The sequence below is a fragment of the Gorilla gorilla genome, chromosome 14, assembly GCF_029281585.2.
Source record: "Gorilla gorilla gorilla isolate KB3781 chromosome 14, NHGRI_mGorGor1-v2.1_pri, whole genome shotgun sequence".
Classification (NCBI taxonomy): Eukaryota; Metazoa; Chordata; class Mammalia; order Primates; family Hominidae; genus Gorilla; species Gorilla gorilla.
The window spans coordinates 93,495,541-93,517,174 of NC_073238.2; the positions used below are offsets into that span (position 1 = coordinate 93,495,541).

Consider the following 21,634-nt stretch of genomic DNA (forward strand, 5'->3'; position numbering starts at 1 on the left):
TGGAACCCTCATGAATGGCTTTGTGCCATCCTCATGGTAATGAGGCAGTTCTCGCTTTATGAGCTCAGGCAAGATATTGTTGTTTAAAGAGCCTGGCACCTCTTCCCTCTCTCACTGTTGCTTCCTCTCACCATGTGATGCACCTGCTCCTCGTTTGCTTTCCACCTGATTGTAAGGTTCCTGAGGCCTTACCAGAAGCCAAGCAAATGTTGGTGCCGTGCTTATACAGCCTGCAGAACTGTGAGCCAAAATAAGTCTCTTCTTTATAAATTACCCAGTTTCAGGTATTCCTTTATAGCAAAGCAAATGGACTAACACAGCTATCAAACATTTAAAAAAATGACTTTTCAGTTGTTATTTTGCCTTAACAGGTTACTGAAACAATCTCTCTTCCCCACTGTTTGTGAAATCTTCTTTCCTAATTGTCTTCATTAAGCCTTAACTCAACAATATGGACTCTGTGCATGGGTCATGGTGGGGTAGTGGGGGCATGGAAAAGGGTTAATCTGTTCAATTAGCATTAGATTTTACATGGCATTCTCTCTGTAGAATATTCACTACTTAATTTTATAATTTTACCAAATAAATCCAACCAGGAGACTTTCCGCTTTATTTACTAATATAATTGTAATTTGATAAAATATTTTTAGAAGTAAAAAGTTGATAGACTTCATATTTAAAGCAGTTTTAAGTTTATAGAAAAGTTGAACAGAAAGGATAGAGAGTTCCTATAATGCTCTCCTTCCCCACTTTCCCCCAGTTTCCCGTATTATTAACATCTTGCATTGGTGTGGTACATTTGTTACAACAGATAAACTGATATTTATTATTACTAATGAATATCCATAGTTGACATTAATGTTCACTTTTTGTGTTATACAGTTTTGTGAAGTTTGCAAATGCATAAAGTTCTGTATCTAACATTATGGTGTCAGACAGAATAGAGGCATATCAAGGCATGTTCAGTAGGGTTTGGTTTCAGACCACTGAAATAAAGTGAATATCTCAATAAAGCAAGTCACAAAAAATGTTTTGGTTTCTTAGCACATATAAATATTACATTTACATGATACTGTGGTCTATTAAGTGTGAAATAGCATTATGTCTAAAAATGTGCAAAACTTAATTTAAAAATACTTAATTGCTAAAAAATGTTAACAATCATTTGAGCCTTTAGCAAATCATAGTCTTTTTGCTGGTGGAGGGTCCCACCTGGATGTTAATGGCTGTCCACCAATCAGGATGGTGGTTGGGGTGGCTGTGGCAATTTCTTAAAATAATATATCCATGAGGTTTGCTGCATTGATGGACTCTTTCTTTCATGAACGATTTCTCTGTAGCATGTAATGCTGTTTGATAGCATTTTAGCCACAGTAGAACTCCTTTCAAAATCATCTTAAACCCTGCTACTGCTTTATCAACTAAGTTTATGTATATTTTAAATATTTCATTGTAATTTCAACACTTCTCAGAGCACTTTCTCCAGGAGTAGATTCTATCTCAAGAAACAACTTCCTTCACTCATTTATAAGAGGCATCTCCTAATTTGTTCAAGTTTTATCATTATATTTCAGCCATATTCAGTCCCATCTTCAAGGCATCACTTCGAATTCTACTTCTCTTGCTGTTTCCACCACATCTGCGGTTACTTCCTCCGCTGAAGTCTTGAACCCCTCAAAGTCATTCATGAGGGTTGGAATCAAGTTCTTCCAAACTCCTGTTAATGTTGACATTTTGACTTTCCCTCATGAATCGTGAATGTTCTTAATGGCATCTAGAATGGTGACTCCTTTCCAGAAGGTTTTCAATTTACTTTGCCCAGATCTATCAGAGAAAGCACTATCTATGGCAGCTATAGCTTACAAAATTCTTAAATAATGAGACTTAAAAGTCAAATTTTTTCTTAATCCACAGGCCGAAGAATGGAGGTTATGTTAGCAGATATGAAAAACCCATCAATTTCCTTGTACATCTCCATCAGAGGTCTTGGATGATCAGGTGCGTTATGAATGAGCAAAAATAAAAAAGAAATCTCAAGAATCTTTTTTCTGAGAAGTAGGTTTCAATAGTGGGCGGCTTCAAAATTCAGTAAACCATGCTGTAAACAGATATGCTGTTATCCAGGCTTTGTTATCGCATTTATAGAGCACAGGCAGAGTAGATTTAGCATAATTCCTAAGGGTCCCAGGATTTTCAGAATGGGAAATTGGCTTCAACTTAAAGTCACCTGCAGCGTTAGCCCCTAAGAAGAGAGTCAGCCTGTCCATTGAAGCTTTGAAACCAGGTTTTGACTTTTTCTCTCTAGCTATAAAAGTCCTAGATGACATCTTCTTCCAAGAGAAGGCTGTTTCATCTACATCAAAAATCTGTTGTTTAGTGTAGCCACCTTCATCAATGCTCTTAACTAGATCTGAATAACTTGCCTGAGCTTCTACATTCAGCACTTGCTGCTTCACATTGTGCTTTTGTGGTTTTGAAGATGGCTTCTTTTCCTAAACCTCATGAACTAATCTCTGCTAGCTTCCAACTTTTCTTCTACAACTCCTTATCACTTTCAGCCTTCCTAGAATTGATGAGAGTTAGGTCGTTGCTCTGGATTGGGCTTTAACTTAAGGGAATGCTGTGGATGCTTTGTTCTTCCCTTCTGACTATTAAATTTTCTCTATATCAGCAATAAGGCTGTTTTGTTTCTTTTTTTGTTTGTTTATCATTGGTGTGCTCAGTGCAGTAGCGCTGTGAATTTTTTCAAGAACTTTTTATTTGCATTCACAACTTGGCTAATTGGTGCAAGAGGCCTAGCTTTCAGCCTGTCTTGGCTTTTGATATGCCTTCCTCACTAAGCTTGTTTCTAGTTTTGATTTTAAGTAGAGATATGCAGCGCATCCTTTCATTTGAACACTTAGAGGCCATTGTAGAGTTATTAATTGGCCTAATTCCAATACTGTCATCTGTCAGAGACCCCAGGAGAAGGAGTGAGATGGCAGAAGGGCTTATTGTGGAGCAGTCAGATCACACAAAACATTTATCAATTAAGTTTATGGTTTTGTGTGTGGATGGTCCATGGTATCCCAAGACAATTACAATAGTAACATCAAATATCACTGATTACAGATCACCGTAACACATATACTGATAATGAAAAAGTTTAAAATATTGTGAGAATTATCAAAATGTAACACAGAGACATGAAGTGAGCATGCTGTTGGAAAATGGCACCTATAGACTTGCTTGAGGCAGGGTTACCACAAACCTTCAATTTGTAAAAAGCACGGTATCTACAAAATGCAATAAAGCAAAGTGCAACAAAATAAGGAAGGCCTGTAATTCCACTACCCTAAAAAATCCTCTGTGCTCCCTACTCACAACCCCATTTCCTGGCCACCACTGGTCTTTTTACTCTCTCCATAGTTTTGCCTTTTCCAGAATGCCATGTAGTTAGAGTCATACAGTATGTAGCTTTTTCAGACTGACTGCCTTTGTTTTTTTGTTTGTTTGGTTTTTGTTTTTTGACACAGGGTCTGGCTCTTGCTCAGGCTGGAGTGCAGTCACACAATCTCAGCTGGTTCACTGTAACCTCTGCATGCCTGGCCCAAGCCATCCTCCTACCTCAGCCTTCTGAGTAGCTGAGAAGCATGCACCTTCAATGCCAGGCTAATTTTTGTATTTATTTATTTTTCTTGGTAGAGACATGGTTTCCCCATGTTGCTCAGGCTGGTCTCAAACTCCTGGGCTCCAGTGATCCACTCCTCTCAGCCTTCCAAAGTGCTAGGATTACATAACAATATACATTTAAGATTCCTTCTTCTCTTTGTGGCGCAAAATAATATTCCATCTATGGTGCATAGATACCACAGTTCACTTATTCATTCAGGTGTTGAAGGATGTCTTAGTTGCTGCCAGTTTGGGACAATTATGAATAAAGCTAATATAAGCATTCTTGTGCAAATTTTTGTGTGGATATAGGTTTTCAGTTCACTTGGGTAAAGATCTAAGGGTGCGATTGTCAGATTATGTGGTAAGAATATATTTAGCTTTGTAAGAAGGTGCCAAACTATCTTTCAAAGAGGCTGCACCATTTTGCATTCCCACCAGCAGTGGATAAGAGTTCTTGGTGCTCCACATCCTTCTCAGGATTTGGTGGTGTTAGTGTTTTGGATATTAGTCACCGTATTAAGTGTGCAGAGATATTTCATTGTTGTTTTAATTTGCAATTCCCTAATGAAATATGATGTTAACCATCTGTATTAGTCCATTTTCACACTAATAAAGACATACGCGAGACTGGGTAATTTTTATCTTTTTAATTTTTATTTATATATTTATTTATTTTTGAGATGGAGTCTCGCACTATCACCAAAGCTGGAGTGCAGTGGCGTGATCTCGGCTCACTGCAACCTCCGCCTCCCTCCCGGGTTCAAGTGATTCTCCAGCCTCAGCCTCTTGAGTAGCTGGGATTACAGATATGTACCACCATGCCCAGCTAATTTTTGTATGTTTTAGTAGAGACAGGGTTTCGCCATGTTGGCCAGGCTGGTCTCAAACTTCTGAACTCAGGTATCCAGAGACTGGGTAATTTATAAAGAAAAAGAGGTTTAATGGACTCACAGTTCCACATGGGTGGGGAGCCCTCACAATCATGGCAGAAGGTAATAGGCACCTCTTACATGGCAGCAGGCAAGAGGGAATGAGAGCCAAGCAAAAGAGGAAACCCCTTACAAAACCATCAGATCTTGTGAGATTTATTCACTACCATGAGCACAGTATGAGGGAAACCACCACCATGATTCAATTATCTCCCACCATGTCCCTCCCACAGCACATGGTAATTATGGGAGCTACAATTCAAGATGAGGCTTGGGTGGAGACACAGCCAAATCATATCAGCATCTTTTCTTATCCTTATTTGTTATCTGAGTATTTTTTTTGGTGAGATGTCTGTTCAGATTTTTTACCCAATTTTAAATTCAATCTGTTTTCTTCTATTTTTTTCAAATTTACTTATTTGTTTTAAATGGACAGATTAATTGTATGCATTTATTGTGTACAACATGATGTTTTGAAGGATATATACATTGTAAAATAATTGAATCTCACTAATTAAAATATGTATTACCTAACATAGGTACCATTTTTATGGTATACTATCTACTATATAGTAATATACTATTTTAGCAAATTTCAACAATACAATACATTGTTATTAACTATAATAACCATGTTGTACAATAGAGCTTTTGAACTTATTTCTCCTATCTAACTGTAATTTTGTATCTTTTGAGCCACATCTCCTCAAACTTCTCCACCCTAACCACCCAAGTGTCTGGCAACCACCATTCTTCTCTCTACTTTTATAAGATCAACTTTTTTAGATCCCACATAAGAGTAAGACCATTATTAGCTTAACATGATTCGTGATGTTAAGCAATTTTTCATATACTAGTTGGCCATTTGTATGTCTTTCTTTGAGAAATGTCAATTCAGGATTTTTGTCCATTTTTAATTGGGTGACTTATTGTTATTGAGCTTTTAACATTCCTTATGTTTTAAATACAGGTATTAATATTTTATCAGATGTATAGCTTGCAATTTTTTTCTCTCATTCTCTAGGTTTTATCTTTAGTCTGTTGATTGTTTGCTTTATTGTATAGAAACTTTTTAGTTTGATGAATTCCCATTTGGCTATTTTTACTTATGTTGCCTGAGGTAATATTCAATAAAAATATTTCCTGGATCACTGTCATGGAGCTTGTATTAGTCCGTTTTCATACTGCTATAAAAAACTTCCCAAGACTAAGTTTACAAAGGAAAGAATTTTAACTAACTCACAGTTCAGCATGGCTGGGGAGGCCTCAAGAAACTTACAATCATGGCAGAAGGTAAAGGGGAAGCAAGGCACCTTCTTCGTAAGGCGGCAGGAAGGAGAAGTGCCAAGTGAAGGGAGAGGAGCCCCTTATAAAACCATCAGATCTCATAGGAACTCACTCACTATCATGAGAACACCATTGGGGAAACCATCCCCATGATCCAATTACCTCCATCTGATCTCTCCCTTGACGTGTGGAGATCATGGGAATTATAATTCAGATGAGATTTGAGTGGAGACACAAAGCCTAATCATATCAGAGCCTTTCACCTATGTTTTCTTTTAGTAGTTCATTACATTTACATCTTTAACCCATTTTGAGTTGAGTTTTGTATATGGCTTGAAATGAGGGTCTAATTTTATTCTTCTGCATGTGGATATCCAGTTTTCCCACCACCACTTATTGGGAAACTGTCTTTTCCCTATTTTGTGTTCTTGGCACCTTGCCAAAAATTGCTTGATCATAAATGCATGAACTCATTCCTAAGCTTTCTATTCTGTTCCACTGGTCTATGTATCTTTTTATGCCAGTACCATGCTGTATTGGTTACTGTAGTTTTGTTCTCTATTTTAAAATCAGGTAGTGTGAGTCCTCCAGTTTTGTTCTTTTACTCAAGATTGCTTTGGCCAACATGCTCCTCAGTGACCCAAGGATCAATGAAGAAATTATGAAGGAAATTAAAATATTTCTTGAAACAAATGAAAATGGAAACACAACATACTAGAACCTATGGGGTACAGCAAAAACAGTACTAAGTACTAAGTGGAACTTTTTTTTTTTTTTTTTTTTGAGACAGAGTCTCACTCTGTCACCCAGGCTGGAGTGCAGTGGTGCAATCTTGGCTCACTGCAACCTCTGCCTCCTGGGTTTAAGCGATTCTCCTTCCTCAGCCTCCCAAGTAGCTGGGACTACAGGCACATGCCACCACACCTGGCTAATTTTTGCATTTTTAGTAGAGACGGGATTTCACCGTATTGGCCAGGCTGGTCTTAAACTTCTGACCTTGTGATCCATCCACCTTGGCCTCCCAAAGTGCTGGGATTATAGGTGTGAGCCAGTGCTCCTTGCCCTAAGTGGGAATTTTATAGCAATAAACACCTACACCAACAAAATAGAAGGACTCCAAATAAATAACCTAATGATTCATCTCAAGGAACTAGAAAAGTAACAAAATCATTAGAATAAAAGAAATAATAAAGATTAGAGAATAAATCAAATTGCGACTAAACTGTGCAAAGGATCAACAAAATAAAGTTAGCTTTTTGAAAGAATAAAAAAAATCGACAAACTTAGCTATATTAAGAGAAAAGGAGAGAAGATTAAATAAGACCAAAAATGAAAAAGGAGGCATTACAATGGATAACACAGAAATAGGAAGGATCGTTAGAGACTATTATGAACAACTATCTACCAACAAGTTGGAAAACCTAGAAGAAACGAATAAATTCCTGGATACATACAACCCACCAAGATTGTACCACAAGGAAATAGAAAACTTGAACAGACCAATTATGAGTAATAAGATCGAATCAGAAATAAAATCTCTCATCAAGGAAAGGTACTGGACCTGATGGAGTCACTGCTGAATTCTACCAAATACTTAAAGAACTAAAGCCATTCTACTCAAAGTATTTCACGAAATGGAAGAAGAGAGAATGCCTCCAAACTAATTCTACAAGGCTGGCATTATCCTGATACCAAAACCAGACAAAGTCATAATAAAAAAAATTACCAGCCAATATATCTGATGAACATGGATGCACAAATTCTCAAAAAAGTACTATCAAACAGAATTCAACAACACATTAAAAAGATCATTTGTCATGATCAAGTGAGATTCATCTCACGGATGTAAGGATGGTTCAATTCATGCAAATCAGTAAACATACATCACATCAAAGATATCAAGGACAAAACCATATGGTCATTTCAATAGATGCTGAAAAAACATTCAGTAAAAGTCAACATTGCTTCATGACAAAAAAAAAAAAAAAAACCCTCAACAAACTGGGTATAGAAGGAATATACCTCAACATAATAAAGACCATATATGACAAGCCCACAGCTAATATCATACTGAATGGGGAAAAGTTGAAAGCCTTTTAACTAAGATCTGGAACAAGTCAAAGATGCCCACTTTCACACTTGTATTCAACATAGTACTGGAAATCCTAACCAGACCAATTAGGCAAGAGAAAAAGGGCATCCAAATAGAAAATTAATAAGTCAAATTATTTTTGTTTGCAATTGACATGATCTTATATTTAGACAAAACATAAAGACTCCACCAAAAATGATCTTAGAACTGATAAACAAATTTAGTAAAATTGTACAATACAAAATCAAAATACAAAAATTAGGAGCATCTCTGTCAGTTAAGTGCTTAATCTGAAAAGGAAATGAAGAAAGCAATTCCACTGCAATAGCTACATAAAACAACAACCTAGGAATCAATTTAACCAAAGAAGTAAAAGATCTATACAAGGAAAGCTATAAAATACTGAGGAAAAAAAATTGAAAAGGACACAAAAATGGAAATATATTTCACACTCATGGATTAGAAAAATTAATATTGTTAAAATGTCATTGATTAGAAGAATTAATATTGCTAATATTGTTAAAATGTATTTGGGTATATTTCTATACAGCCAAAGAAATACACAGATTCAATGCAATTTCTGTCAAAATATCAATGATATTTCTTACAGAATAGAAAAAACAATCATAACGTTTGTATGGAACCACTGAAGACCTCATAAAGACAAAGCAATACTGAGCAAAAAGAACAATACTAGAGGCATCACACCACCTGATTTCAAATTATACTATAAAGGTATAGCAACCCAAACAGCATGATATTGGCGTAAAAAGAGACACATAGGCCAATGAAACAGAATAGAGGACTCACAAATAAGTCCATGCATTTATAGCCAACTCATTTTCAATAAAGGTGCCAAGAACATACATTGGGGAAAGAAGTCTCTTTAATAAATGCTTCTGGGAAAACTGGATATCCACATGAAGAAGAATTAAACTAGATTTTCATCTTTCACCATGTACAAAAATCAAATCAACTCAAAATTGATTAAAGATGTAAATATAGGACCCAAAACTATGAATCTAATAGAATAAAATATTGGAAAGTGTAGCAGGACATTGGTCCAGGCAAAGATTTTTGGAATAAGACCTCAAAAACATAGGCAACGAAAGCAAAAATAGGCAAATGGAATTATATCAAGCTAACAAGCTTCTGCCCAACAAAGGCAACAATTAAAGTAAAGAGACAACCTACAGATGGAAGAAAATATTTGCAAACTCTTCATTCAGCAGGGAATTAATAACCAGAATATATAAGGAACTCAATCCAATGGCCAAAAAACAAATAATCTGATTTTTGAAATGAGCAAAAGACCTGAATAGACATTTCTCAAAAGAAGACATACGAATGGCCAAAAGGCATATGAAAATGTCCTCAATATCACTAACCATAAGAGATGTGCAAATCACCATTATAATGAGATATCACCTCACCCCAGTTAGAATAGCTATTATCAAAAAATGAAAAAATAACAAAAGCTGATGAGGATGTGGAGAAAGAGGAATGCTCACAGACCGTTGGTGGAAATGTAAAGTGGTACATTATAGAAAACAGTATGGGGTTTTCTGAAAAAGCTAAATACAGAGGTATCATACGATCCAGCAATTCCACTACTGGTATATATCCAGAGAAAATTAAATCAGTGTGCTGAAGAGATATATGCATTCCTATGTTTATTGCAGCACTATTCACAGTAGCCAAGATATGGAATCAACTTAACTGTCCATCAAGGGATTACTGGATAAAGAAAGAAAAAGTGGTATATATACACAATGGAATAATATTCAGTGTTTAAAAAGAAGGAAAATAGATAAACCTGGAGGATATTATGTTAAGTGAAATAAACCAGGCACAGAAAGACAAATATCACATTCTCATTCATATGTGGGAGCTAAACACCATGGCCTCCTGGAGGTAGAGAGTAGAATAGCGGCTACCAGAGTCTGAGGAGAGAAGCGGAAAGGAGGGAATGAAGTGAAGTTGGTTAACAGGCATGAAAATACTGTCAGATAGAAGGAATCAATTTCAGGGCTCAACGGTATAGTAGGGAAATTATAGTTAATAATAATTTATTATATAGTTTAAAAGAGAAGAATTTTAACATTCCCAACACAGCAAAAGATAAATGTTGGAGGTGATGGCTATCCTAATTACCCTGATTTTGTTATACATTGTACACATGTATAAAAATGTCACATGTACCCCCAAACTATGCATAACTATGATATATCAATTAAAAAATACAAAAGAAGACTGCTTTGGCTATTCAGGGTCTTTTGTGGTTCCATATGAATTTTAGGATTGTTATCTTTCTATAATGAATGTCTTTGATATTTTCATAGAGATTGCATTGAATCTGTAGATCTCTGTGGGTAGTATGGAAACTTAAACAATATTAATTCTTCAATCCATAAGCATGAGGTATCTTTTCATTTATTTGAGTCTTTTTCTTTTTTCTTTTTTTTTTAGAGATAATTTTATTTATTGAGAAATATAACTTGGCATTGCTGGTTTTCAAGCAATACAATTAAGATATTTGAGTCTTTTTCCATTTCTTTTCTTAAGTCTTCTCTTTTATAGATTTTAGTATAGAAATGTTTCACCTCCTTGGCCAAATTTATTCTTAAGAGTTTTATCTTTTTTACATGTTGTAAATAGAATTAGTGTTTTCTTGATTTCTTTTTCAGATAGTTTGAAGTTAGTGTATAGAACCTCTACTGATATTTTTATATTGACTTTGTATCCCCCAACTTGACTGAATTCATTTATTAGTTCTCACAGTTTTTTCATGGAGTGTTTAGGGTTTTCTATATATAAGATCCCTGAAAACTGGGGCAATTTATTCCTTTACAATTTGGATGCCTTTTATTTTTTATCTTGCTTAATTGGTCTGGCTAGGACTTTCAGTACAATGTTGAATAGAAGTGGCAAGAGTAAGCATCCTTATCTTATTCCTGATCTTAGAGGACAAGCTTTCAATTTTCCCCATTAAATATTACATTAGCTGTGAGATTGCCAATATATCGTCTTTATTGTGTCAAGGCACATTTCTTCTATACCTAATTTGTTGAGAGCTTTCTTTCATGAGATGATGTTAAAGTTTGTCAAATGCTTTTCCTACATCTCTTGAAATAATCATGTTTTTTTCTTCATTCTGTTAATGTGATGTATCATGTTTATTAATCGGCATAGGCTGGACCATTCATACATCCCTGATCATCTCACTTGATCATGGCGAATGATTTTTCTAATGTGCTGTTGAATTTGGTTTACTAGTATTTTGTTGAGGATTTGTGCATCTATGTTCATTAGTGATAATTTTTCTGTAGTTTTCTTTTTATGTAATGTCCTTTCCTGGCTTTGATATCAAGGTAATGCTAATCTCATGAAGTTCAGTTTAGAGTATTCCTTCTTAAATTTTTTGAGGAGAATTTTAGAAGAATTAGCGTTAGTTTTTCTTTAAATGGATTTATAATTTAGGTATGAATTGGCTAAATTTAGAAATTAGCTATCAAGCCATTTGGTCCTGTGCTTTAATGGGAGACATTTTATTACTGATTCAAACTCCTTGCTCATTTATTGGTCTGTTTGAATTTTCTATTTATAATTTAATCTTGGTAGGTTGCATGTGTCAAATAATTTGTTCACTAATATGTTGGTATATAATTATTCATAACAGTCTCTTATGATCCTTTGTATTTCTGTGGTATCAGTTGTAATAACTCCCTTTTCATTTTTTGTTTTATTTACTCTTCTCTCTTTTTCTCTTAGTCAATCTAGATAAAGGCTTGTTAATTTTGTTTATCTTTTCTAAAAAAAACAACCATTTGTTTCATTGATCTTTCGGATTTTTTATTAGTCTGAATTTCATTTATCTGCTCTGATCCTTATTATTTCCTTTCTTCTACTAATTTTGGAGTTATTTTGCTCTTTCTAGTTTTTTGAGATGCAACATTAGATTACTCATTTGCATTTTTCTTCTTTTTTGATGTAAGCATTTATTGCTAGAAACTTCCTTCTTGAACTGCTGTTGCTGCAGTTCTTATAAGTTTTGGTATGTTGTGTTTTATTTTCCTTTGTCTCAAGATACTTTTAAAATTTTGATTTAATTTCTTGATTAGCCCATTGGTTGTTCAAGAGCAGGATGCTTAACTTTTACGTATTTCGTAAATTTTCTGAAGTTCGTAGAAATTATTGATTTCTAGTTTTCTACCATTTTGGTCAGAAAGGATACTTGATATGATTTCAATATTCTTACATTTGTTAAGACTTGTTTTATGGCCTAACACATCATCTATCACAGAGAAAGCTCCATATGCACTTGAGAAGAATGTGTATTCTATAGCTATGGGACAGAATGTTCAGTAAATGTCTATTTGGTCCTTTTGGTCTAACATGTAGTTTAATTTTGAGGGTTTTTAAAAATTGATTTTCTGTCTGGATGATGTGTCCATTGCTGAAAGTGTGGTGTTGAAGCCCCCTACTATTATTATATCTCAGTCTATTTTTCCCTTCAAATTTATTAATATTTGCTTTATATACTTTGATGCTCTAATGTTAGGTGAATATATATTTATAATTTTTATATTATTTCGGTGGATTGACTTGTTGATTATTACAGAATGACCTTCTCTGTCTCTTTTTACAATTTTTGATTTAAAGTTTTTTTCATCTAATATAAGTATAGCTATTCCTGCTCTTTTTGTTTCATTTTGAATGGAATATCTTTTGCTATCTCTTCACTCTCAAGACTATGTGTGTCCTTACAGGTTAGTGAGTTCCTTGTAGGCAGCATGTAGTTGGGTCTTTTTTTTTTTTATTCATTCAGCCACTATATGTCTCTTGATTGGAGAATTTAATCCACTTACATTTGAGGTAATTGCTGATAGGTAAGGATTTACTACTGCCATTTTGCTAACTCTTTCTAGTTGTTTTGTATATTTTAGTTTCTTCCTCTTTTGCTGTCTTTCTTTGTTGTTAAGTGATTTTCTCAGTGGTATGTTTCAATTCCTTGATTTTTACTTTTGGTGTATCTACTATTGGTTTTTACTTTGTGGTTACTATGAGGCTTAAAAGAACAACTTATTGTTATAGCAGTGTATTTAAGGCTGGTAACAACTTCATTTTGATCACCATAAGAAGCACTCTACAGTTTACTTGACTCCTTCCATTTGGAATTTTTGATGTTACAATTTATATTTTTTATATTGCATATACCTGCAGTTATTAATTAAACAATTTTGTCTTTTAATGTTTATACTAAAGGTATAAGTGATTTACGTATCACTATTACAGTACTAGAGTTTTCTGAATTTGACTGTCTACTTACTTTTACTAGTGAGTTTTATACTTTCATATATTTGTATGTTACTCATTAGCAGGCCTTTCTTTTACCATGAAGAATTCTCTTAAGCATTTATTATAAGATAGGTCTATTGTAGATGAACTCCCTCAATTTTTGTTTGTCTAGGAAAGTATTTATCTTGCCTTCATTTCTGAAGGAGAGTTTTGCTATGTTTTGTTTTTTCTTCTCACCACTTTGAATATATCATCCCGCTATCTCTTGGTCTATAAGATTTCTGCTGAGAAGTCTGCTGCTAGGCATTTTGGAACTTCCTTACATATTATTGGCTTTTTCTGTATTGCCGATCCTTAATTTTCAACAGTTTGATTATGTCACAGGATAGTCTTATTTGGATTGAATTTGATGGAGACTTTTGGCTTGCCTGCACCTAGATATTTGTATCTGTCTTCAGGATTGGAAAGTTTTCTGCTATTATTTCTTTGAGTAAACTCTGTTTTTTAAAAAAACTCAGTTGTATTTGTTATAACTCCCCAGTTTATTTTGAAAACAGTCTTTTCTGACATATTCATATAAATTTGAGATGAGTTATTTCAGCATACACAGACATCTTCTATATTTTCTATAATTTTTAAGTGCTGATGAAAGAATGCATATTAACATATCAATATTTAAGCATGCCAACATAATAGAACTTTTCAAACTTTTTTGATTAAGTTTTTTAACTAAGCATATTCATATTTGACACTTTGATATTTGGGTTACATGTGCTTGTAAAAAATAGGTGTATTCCTCAACTGACCATAATGAAAATCAGCATATAAGTATCATTCTTTCTTAATTAAATTTTCAGGGACAAAGTGGTTTAAATGAGAGTAAAGAAGCTGAACTCCTCATGAAATAAACTAGACAAACAAAAATCAAGAAGTGTTAGAGGTATTAAATGTTAATTTAATAATCTTTTTCTCTTTCATATCCTTTACGTATTTATTTATTTATTATTTTTTGAGAAAAAGTCTCACTCTGTCGTCCAGGCTGGAGTGTAGTGGCACAATCTTGGCTCACTATAACCTCCGCCTCCCAGGTTCAAGTGATTCTCATGCCTCAGCCTCCCGAGTAGCTGGGACTACAGGTGTGCGCCACTATGCCCGGCGAATTTTTTGTATTTTTCGTAGAGACAGGGTTTTTCCATGTTTGCCAGGCTGGTCTTGAACTCCTGAGCTCAGGCAACCTGCCAGCCTTGGCCTCCCAGAGTGCTAGGATTACAGGCATAAGCCACCATGCCCAGCCTCATATATTTTAAATATATAAGTGTTCATCATGGGTGTTTGTGAATTAAAATATTTCTAATCTAGACTGTGAGCTCCTATTGATGGGGCCAGTGTTATGCAATAAAAGGCCCTGGGACAAAAAGAGAGAGATGGCTCAGTAGACTAGATTATTTAAGTCTCAGTGGGCTTAGATCTTGACCTGCACCTTAAAGTAATGTTTTACTTCATTATGTTTGTTTCATTGTTCTATATGTTGTTTGTTTCACTATTTTTATAGATGAGGCAAAGTGGGAGGTTCAACTAGTCTAATATGCCTTATCAACTGTCTGGGTAAGATTTTTATTTATGTTTCTGCCAAGCACACTGAATTCCATCTACAATTCTTTTAAGATAAAAATCACTAAGTCAACTGGAGAAACAGCTGGGTTCTTGAGCTATGGGGAGCATTATTACACTTTAGCATGTTGTCTGAGAAATGAAGCTCCTTAGTGGTGCTTCTCCTGGTACTTCACTGAAATATACATACTCTCAGACCATGCTGCAAGATGGGGCCTTACTTAGGCATTTGAAACTTCAAAGCAAGTGAATGCCCTCTTGGCTGGCTCTTTCTTTCTTCTTACAATTTCTTTGGGGTTTCTACCCACTTCTGGTTCCTCTCTTACAAAAGCCTCCTAATGCTTCTTTTTTTCCCCCACAGTGGGGCTTGATGGACACTAGTCCAGAGTCCAAGACCCTAGCAAGACTAAAAAATATTGACTCTGAGAGTTTAAAACAAGCCTTTAGCAACATAAGTACTTTTTAGGAGGAGAGAGACTATTTAACTTATGTATTGGTACATGGGTTATAACGTACATGGTACATATATTAGTACATTGGTTGTTGCATTATTACATTAGTTCTAATTAGTAATTAGTACTAATACATGTACTAATGTACTAACATACATGTATTATTACATGGGCTAAATAGTCTTTCTGCCCTGGGAAAAATCAGTAAACATAAATACAATTGAATTTTGTGTTAAATACAAGTTGAACTTTTCATATCTTGCCTCTTTTCTGCTACACAGCTATTCAATCTGCATAGCTTGAGAAGGTCACCAGTTTTGATCTGCTCCCTTTTGCAGGATCAAGCAGAAATGCAAATGGTTCCATTTTCCTTCTGGATCATTCTTGCCTCATCATTGTTCAATATAAGTCTCTGCAATGATTAAGAGTTCTATATCTATGGTTATCAAACACTTGATATATAGCTAGTGTCACTGCAGAGCTGAATTTGTAACTTTTATAAGTCTAATAAATTTATTTATTTATTTATTTATTTATTTTGAGACAGAGTCTTGCTCTGTTACCCAGGCTGGAGTGCAATAGTGCAATCTCGGCTCACTGCACCCTCCACCTCCCAGGCTCAAGCGATCCTCCCATGTCAGCCTCCCAAGTACCTGAGACTACAGGCATGTGCCACCATGCCCAGCTAATTTTTGTATTTTTAGTAGAGATGAGGTTTTGCCATGTTGGCCAGGTTGGTCTCAAACTCCTGGGTTCAAGCGATCTGCCCAGCTTAGCCTCCCAAAGTGCTAGGATTACAGGTATGAGCCACCAAGCCTGGCTGAGTCTAATAAATTTAAATTTATACTTAAATAGTCACACGTGGCTATCCTATTGGAAACTATCACATTGGAAAACATAGGCTTAGGTGTTCTGGAAAGCAACTTAATGGCATGTATCAAGAATCTGAAAATATTAATATTCTTTTAATTCAAGAACTATATTTCATGGTAAAATAGTAAAAGATTCCTACTCAAGAACGTGTATTTTAACACTTGCATTCTAAACAAAATTGGAAGAGTCAGATAAGTTATGATATATTCCATGGCTGTTAAATATTGGTTTAAAATGAAATTTAAATACATAGGTTAATGCCTATGTTGTTAAGTAAATATACATGGATTCAAACTTTCCATAATGTTATCCCAAATTTATACATGCGTATGTGTGTGTGTGCGTGTATACATAATTAAAGATATGTTAAAGAAAACAAACCAAAAAATTAATAGCTTTATTTTTAAAATAATGAGCAGTAAATGATTTTATTCTTTACATTTTTCTTGTAATTTTAAACTTTTATATACAGAATAGGAGTTGCTTTTTAAATGAAAAAATCCCCAGTAAACATTATTCTTAAAACAGTTGTAAGTAATATAGAAGACATGAAAGTAAAAATTGAGACAAGAGCATTGTATTTTAGAACTAGAAGGTAAGTGATAGAAGTTGAGAGTGCAGATTTAGGTAGACAGTGTCAGAAGTTGAACAAAAGGGATTGCAAAGTGAATAGGGAGGAAATATCAAAAGGCTCTGTTTCTTTGGAAGGTACAGCTCTGAAAGGAAGGAGGAAAATACATCATAATCATATCATATCAAACACTTGATGTTTTGAGTATCTACTAGGTATTGTACTTGACTTTTTACATGTAACTGACAAAACAATTAAGTATTGTAATATCCATTGTAATAAAACTCCTAGTTTTATTATTATAAAACATAATAATGAAACCTCCTAGTTTTCTTTATTATAATGGGCATTATATTAGTTACTCAAATTACTCAGAGAAACTGAGTAAATTGGTCTTGCAAAAACAAAGCATCTGCCACTAAAATTTGGTGACTTTGTACTATGCTCCACTGTCTCTTACAGGATGAGACTAGTAAGGTCAAGTGAGTGGTGGTTTTTGTTGTTGTTGTTGTTGTTTGTTTGTTTGTTTTCCAGCTAGTGCATATCTATCTAAGCAAGGAGCAGCAAATCACCATGGCACGTGTATACCTATGTAACAAACCTGCACATTCTGCACATGTATCCCAGAACTTAAAGTATAAGAATAATAAAAAAGAATCGCACGGCACTGTGCTCTTTTACAATACATATTTCATTTCCTCATCGGTAGGGTGGAATAGCTAATATATGAGGATGGACTCCCACCAGCCTGGATTCAAATCCGTCTGCTCCACCTTGTACCCTCTGCATGACTGTGGGTAGGTTACTTAGCCCTGCCAGCCTCAGTTCCCTCATTTATCTAGTGGAGATAATATTATCTACCTCAAGAGCTGTTACAAAGATTGGGAGGACAATATATATAAACACACAATGCCTGGCAGAAAAATTACCCTGATGCACAGTGGATGCAGTTATTGATACTGTTTTTGCTGTAATATTGCTGAGGAGTTGCCCTGGATATTTTGGAAGTTATAGAGCGCAAGTCTTGAATCTGTTATCATTTTTAAAATGTGTTATATTTTACTATGCAAATACAAAATTTTTGTCACTGGCTGATTCATTCTCTCAACAAACATCTCTGAATCCCAACTGTGTGCCCAATACAATACTAGGAAATGGAGATGGAAGAATGAATTAGACATTGGCCCTCTGCTAAGAAGCAAGTGGAGAGACATTTATGTACAGTGCTTAAAGTGATGTAGTGGATGCTCTGCTAGAGATAGGTGCTTACTGCTAGGGAAGCTTGAGGGAAGTAACACTCTGCCTGGGGTGCTGCAAAAGGCATCAAAGGGAAGGTGGCTTTTTAGAGTAATAATACCTAACACCATCTTCCACAGTCCATGAGGTGTACTGAGAGTTTCACATATTTTTTGAATTTTCTCTTCATTGTATAATTCTGCCTCCTATCACATGACTCTTTACAGGAAGTTGCAATATAAGCAAATCTCCTCATATGCTATTGAGAAAAAGTGAGGGTATGGGCTTCTCCAAGTGTATTCTTCTATGGGAAGCTACCCCTCATAGGCGCTACCTAAAAAGAATGCTGTAGTCAAATATATTTGAGAAATAAGTAATGCTTTTGCATCTTAGAGTACTGCAGTGTATGGTAACATTTGCAGGTTCTAAGAAGACTTGTAGAGATTTTTTAAACTCAAGACTTTTCCCAAATAGCAACTACAATTAAAAAAATAATAATAACAATAAATACTTCAAAGAACTAAGGTTTGTGGAACTCTGTGGAGGTGCTGATTTAGGATATATCTCTACCTTCTAAACAAACATCTGTATAAGTTCCAGAGTACTCTTTTTCACAGGGAGAGGCATGGAGGATGGTGACATCAGGCATATATTTTGGAATATTTCTAACGAAAGTGACACACGCTTGGCATGGTGGGAATGGTAGAAGCTGAGCAGTTTGTGAAATAGCATAAAGTACAGAACCAGAAAATGGCAAAGCTGTAGGAGATTGTATTGTTTAGAAAAGAGGGGAATATGCTGAAAGTATAAGTTAAGCCCTTGTGAAATTACAGAAGGATGATGACATTACAAAGTTTTTAGAAAAGATATACACAACTACTATTACACTAATACAAAAGAATATACTGTTTATATTTTTTGCTGGTTATACTCTATCTTAAACTATTTCTAATTAAAATTTCTCTTATTTCCTCATATCCTCCAATATTCCAACATTTGGTTTTATAATATTATCTGTTGATTAACAAGCCTTTTGAAATCACTGAAAAATATTTTAAGATTACAGCATTTCATTGCTTGAGTGGTTTTCAATGATACTGTGGTCGTGACCTGAATTTTCTTATCAAGTATAACAAATCTTCTCTGATGTCTGGTTAATTATTGCAATTTGATGAATACCTGTTTAATGAAGTTGAAGTGATTCTAACACTTAGGTTTTACCTTAATATTGTTATGTAAATGGTTCTAGAAGATGATAAAATGATAAAAATGCATATTCCAGGGATGCCCCTTTCTCTATTCTGATTCTACCTCTTGCACTTTGGCTCTTTAAGTTTTCTAATTGTCATCAAATCAGCACTTCCAGGAGGTAGTAAATGTTCCATTGGATGATGCACACATCAAAACTTTGGTCACTAGCTTGAACACACAGGCCCTCAAAGGAAAATATAAAAGGCCAGAATGGGGGAGATGGATTTGACTACATAGCAGCAAAGCATATTCCAGGGCTAAGCACCAGGTGTGGTCTGGGATCCTTCGATGGTGTCAGTGCTGGAACAAGCTTTGCCAGACTCAGGGAGAGGATTCCTAGGCACTAATGAGTAATTTGCCTCCACTGGGAGGAAAGGGGGTTACAGACAGCCAGGGTCAGAAGTGTTCAGGGATCTACTTTCTTTTTCTGTCCACTGTCAGCCCAGATTTTATAATCCACATCTCCTGTTTTCCCATACTACAGTAACAACAACAACAACAAAAACTAAGGTTTACTTTTTAATTAAATGTAGTACCACTTAGGAAGATGTATGCTAATCTGAGGCCAAATCTGCCGCCCTCAGCTTTACAAGATGCTGGCCCCAGCAGAGCCTGTAAAGCTCTCGATAAGAGAGGCGAGGAGCAAGGTGCAGGTCCCTCAGCGATAACCTCCTGACTCCAGCATTATAGGTCTTTCTGCTGGAATTGAGTTCTACATCTTACTCGATGGGTTATTGTCACAGATGAGTAATGAACGCACCCTTCCTGAGTCCCGGGGTGCAGGAGGCAGTCGGTCAGGCCACAGGGAGGCCCAGCTGCAGGCCCGCGGCGGGCAGATAAAGGGAAGGCAGTTAAAGGCACAGGGACACCGGTGACTGTTCAGAGAGCAGCCACAGGACGGGCCTGTTGGCTGGGGCAGGGAGTGGGTGCATTAATCACAATGTTCCCTGGGCTACTGGGCAATGCCGAGAAAGCAGCCTGGACCCGCAGAACAAAGGCAGAACATGATGAAGAGGGCACATTTGCTAGCTGAGGGTTTCCAGGGTTGGTTTTTGGAAGGAGAAATAAAATAAATAATAGCTACCATGAGCACAAATTGCAGGTGGAAGGCATGATTAGGTAGCAGGTTGAGGTAGCATCCTTTGCAAAATGGGTCTGGATATACTTCATTTGGATGTTTGATTTCCTTGCAGCTTCCTAAGGAGCTCAGCTCAGGGGTGAAGGGCATCCTCTTTGAGGAACAACACTGCAGGCTCGATATGAGTTCTAGTAAGTGGCTGGTTGGCTGGTTATAATTTAAAAAATAATGTTGGAGGTAACTCCTGAGATATAACAGGTGACATAATTAACTATAGTTTTAAAATCCTTATTTGCAATGCATTATATATTATTCTTAAAATTACAATTTAATTGATTTATCAAATAGATCTTCATTTTTTTAAAAAAGAGTAACCTAACTAGCGTGGCTCCCCTTGACTGTTCCTTCCTTTCTGAGACAGAAAAGGAGAGAAAAAAAGAAAGAGAGAACATCCTTCTAGCCAAGAGCAGCAAAACTTTAAAAGCAGAAATGAAAATATATGACCCAACTATTTCCATGAGCTTAAAATACTCCACAGCTTTCAGGAATAATGATTTAGAGGGAGGTAAACCAACTGACATTTTCTTTTGTATTTTTATAGCAATTGTATTGGCCCAGTTGATGAGGTGATTTGTTTAAATCATTTTTATTCAGAAAGATTTTTATAATCTCCTTCACAGTTTTCAAAATAATAGCTTTAATGGTTGTTAGAAAAAGTTTTAAGTCAGAAATTTTGGGAGAAAAAGGAAGAAAGGTGGAAGCAAGTACTAAGTAGAACAATTAATTCCAGCTGGGCCAAATAGGCAGAACACAGTTTCTATTCTGTCAAACCAGGAGCATCTCCTAAGTGTCAGGCCTGAGTGGCACCGCGTGATGAGCTTCCTGTCTAACCAGTCACTTGGACTGTAGTAGGAACAGTATTTTCTTTGCAATGGTGAAATTGTATTAGAGATAGCTAGTGGCCTGAGAGAGCTATGTTTTCATTTTCATTCAGTTTTATTTTTAAAAAATTTACTTGCTTCTGACCGGACGTGGTGACTCACGCCTGTAATCCCAGCACTTTGGGAGGCCAAGATGGGCAGATCACGAGGTCAGGAGATAGAGACCATCCTGGCTAACACAGTGAAACCCCGTCTCTACTAAAAATACAAAAAATTAGCCGGGCCTGGTGGCACGCGCCTGTAGTCCCTGCTATGCTGGAGACTGAGGCAGGAGAATCGCTTGAACCCGGGAGGCGGAGGTTACAGTGAGCCGAGATCGCGCCTCTGCACTCCAGCTTGGGCGACACAGACTCTGTCTCAA

At 35.8% G+C, this 21,634-nt stretch overlaps 1 long non-coding RNA gene across 1 annotated transcript; it reads left to right on the forward strand.

The window, feature by feature from the left end:
* The first annotated feature begins 124 nt into the window (after nt 1-124).
* On the forward strand, nt 125-20,522 carry LOC129526264 (uncharacterized). Its single transcript, XR_008670894.1, has 3 exons — nt 125-240; nt 1,915-1,998; nt 20,448-20,522. It is a non-coding gene; the product is annotated as an uncharacterized lncRNA (long non-coding RNA).
* Nucleotides 20,523-21,634: the final 1,112 nt, after the last annotated feature.